This window comes from Petaurus breviceps, unplaced genomic scaffold, assembly GCF_028583685.1.
Source record: "Petaurus breviceps papuanus isolate PSGF00001 unplaced genomic scaffold, PetGlider_PUasm1.0 125, whole genome shotgun sequence".
Classification (NCBI taxonomy): Eukaryota; Metazoa; Chordata; class Mammalia; order Diprotodontia; family Petauridae; genus Petaurus; species Petaurus breviceps.
Window position 1 is genome coordinate 9,834,074 of NW_027185653.1, and position 3,007 is coordinate 9,837,080.

Consider the following 3,007-nt stretch of genomic DNA (forward strand, 5'->3'; position numbering starts at 1 on the left):
ATGATACACTTTGATCAGGTAGGATTTAATCCAGGAATGCAAGGATGGTTTAATATTAGGAAAATAATCAGTATAACTGATCATATCAACAATAAAACTATCAGAAACCACATGATCATCTCAATAGATGCAGAAAAGGCTTTTGACAAAAGACAACATCCATTCCAATTAAAAACATTACAAAGTATAGGAATAAGTGGAGCCTTCCTTAAAATAATAGGTAGCATCTATTTAAAGCCATCAGTCAGTATTATATGTAATGGGGAGAAGCTAGAAGCATTTGCCATAAGATCAGGGGTGGAACAAGGGTGTCCACTATCACCCCTCTTATTCAATCTGGTACTAGAAATGTTAGCAGTAGCAATTAGAGAAGAAAAAGAAATCAAAGGAATCAAATTAGGCAAAGAAGAGACCAAGCTATCACTCTTTGCAGATGATATGATGATATACTTAAAGAATCCTAGAGAATCAAGTAAAAAACTACTTGAGACAATAAATAAATTTGACAAAGTTGCAGGATATAAAATAAACTCACATAAATCCTCGGCATTACTACATATTTCCAATGAAATTCAACAGCAAGAGATAGAAAGAGAAATCCCATTTAAAGTTACTGTAGACATTACAAAATATTTGGGAACCTACCTGCCATAACAAACCCAGGACCTATATGACCACAACTACAAAACACTTTTTTTTTTTAGCAGGCAAAGTTCAATTTATTTGTTTATAAAAAAACCATCTATGTGGTTGCCACAGCAGCTGCCTGGGTCCTCTGGACAGATACTCGAGTGTGAGTCTTCACAAGATGGTCTGTGAATTCCTGATAAGGAGACTTAGTGAACACAGTCTCCTTCCACAGGTCTGGGGTTAGATAGCTGTATGTTTTGGAGACGGCATCAAAGGTAGCTTTAGCAAAATTGCCCAGAGTGGCAGTACAGCCTCTTGCAGAAGTGTAGCAGTCATCAATTCCAGCCATCATCAGCAGCTTTTTAGGCACAGGAGCTGAGACAACGCCAGTACCTCTAGGGGCGGGGATCAGGCTCACCAGAACCGACCCACATCACCCAGTGACCTTGCAGGGTACTGTGTGAGGCTTGCCAATCTTGTTCCCCCAGTAGCCACGTCTCACAGGAACGATGGACAGCTTGGCCAGAATGATAGCACCTCGAATAGCTGTGGCCACTTCCTTGGAGCACTTGACACCCAGACCAACATGGCCATTGTAGTCACCAATGGCCACAAAAGCCTTGAACCTGGTACGTTGTCCAGCTCTAGTTTGTTTCTGAACAGGCATGATCTTCAGAACCTCATCTTTCAATGAAGATCCCAGGAAGAAATCTATGATTTCAGACTCCTTGATAGGAAGGGAGAAAAGATAGATCTCTTCCAAAGACTTGATCTTCATGTCCTTGACTAGCCGGCCCAGCTTAGTAACAGGAACCCACTCCTTGTCTTCCGCCTTTCCTCCTCGGGCTCCGCGGCCACAGCCCCGGCCTCGACCACGGCCCCGGCCTCGACCTCGGCCCCCACTGCCGAAGCCACCGCGGACGCCGGGGCCCCCGGGCCCTCCCGCACCTCCTGCAGCACCGGCGGCGTCCGCCATTTGGTGTTCACCAGAAGTAGAAGCTACAAAACACTTTTGACACAAATAAAGTCAGATCTAACTAATTGGAAAAATATCAATTGCTCCTGGCTGGGTCGAGCTAATATAATAAAAATGACAATTTTACCTAAATTAAATTATATAGTTAGTGCTATACCAATTAATTTACCAAAAAATACTACTCTATAGAGCTGGAAAAAAAATAGTAACAAAATTCATTTGTAAGAATAAATGGTCCAGAATATCAAGGGAATTAATGAAAAGAAATGCTAGGGAAGGTGGACTAGCTATACCAGATTTCAATCTGTATTATAAAGTAACAGTCATCAAAACTACTTGGTGCTGGCTGAGGAATAGAGGAGTGGATCAATGGAATATATTAGGCACATGAGATTCAGAAGTCAAAGACTACAGTAATCTATTGTTTGATAAACCCCAACACCTTGGATTTTGGGATAAGAACACGCTATTTGACAAAAACTGCTGAGAAAACTGGAATACAGTATGGCAGAAGCTGGGCATAGACCATTATCTAACACCATATACCAAAATCAAGTGTAGATGGATGCATGATCTAGGTATAAAGGTTGATACTGTAAGCAGTCTCATAAAACAATAATAGTTTACCTGTCAGACTTGTGGAGAGGGAAAGACTTTATGACTAAACAAGAATTAGAGAACATTATAAAATGTAAAATGGATAATTTTGACTACATGAAATTGGAAAGCTTCTGTACAAACAAGGCCAATGTAACCAAGATTAAGAGGGAGGTGGGAAATTGGGAAAGAATCTATACAACCTATGTCTCTGACAAAAGACTCATTTCTAAAATATACCGAGAATTGAGTCAAATTTATAAGAATACAAGTCATTCTACAATTGATAAATGGTCAAAGGATATGAACAGGCAATTTTCAGAGAAAGAAATTAAAGATATCTATAAGCACATGAAGAAATGCTCTAAATCACTATTGATTAGAGAAATGCAAATCAAAACAACTCTGAGGTACCACATCTCACCAGTCAGATTGGCTAAGATGGCAAAACAGGAAAATGACAAATGCTGGAGAGGATGTGGGCAAATTGGAACATTAATGCATTGCTGGTGGAGTTATGAACTGATCCAGCTTTTCTGGAGAGCAATCTGGAATTATGCCCAAAGGGCTATAATATATATAGGGCTATAATATATATAATATATAATATATATTATAATATATAATATATATAATACCTAATAATATATATAATAATATATATAACATATAATATAATACTTTCATATCCTTTGCCCCAGCAATACCACTCCTAGGCTTATGTCCCAAAGAGATCATAAAAGTGGGAGGAAGACCCATATGTACAAAAATGTTAATAGCAGCTCTTTTTGTGGTGGCAAAGAA

At 39.1% G+C, this 3,007-nt stretch overlaps 1 pseudogene; it reads right to left on the minus strand.

Annotated features, from left to right (window-relative positions):
* Nucleotides 1-691: 691 nt before the first annotated feature.
* On the minus strand, nucleotides 692-1,624 carry LOC138163300 (small ribosomal subunit protein uS5 pseudogene; annotated as a pseudogene).
* Between the last annotated feature and the right edge of the window lie 1,383 nt (nucleotides 1,625-3,007).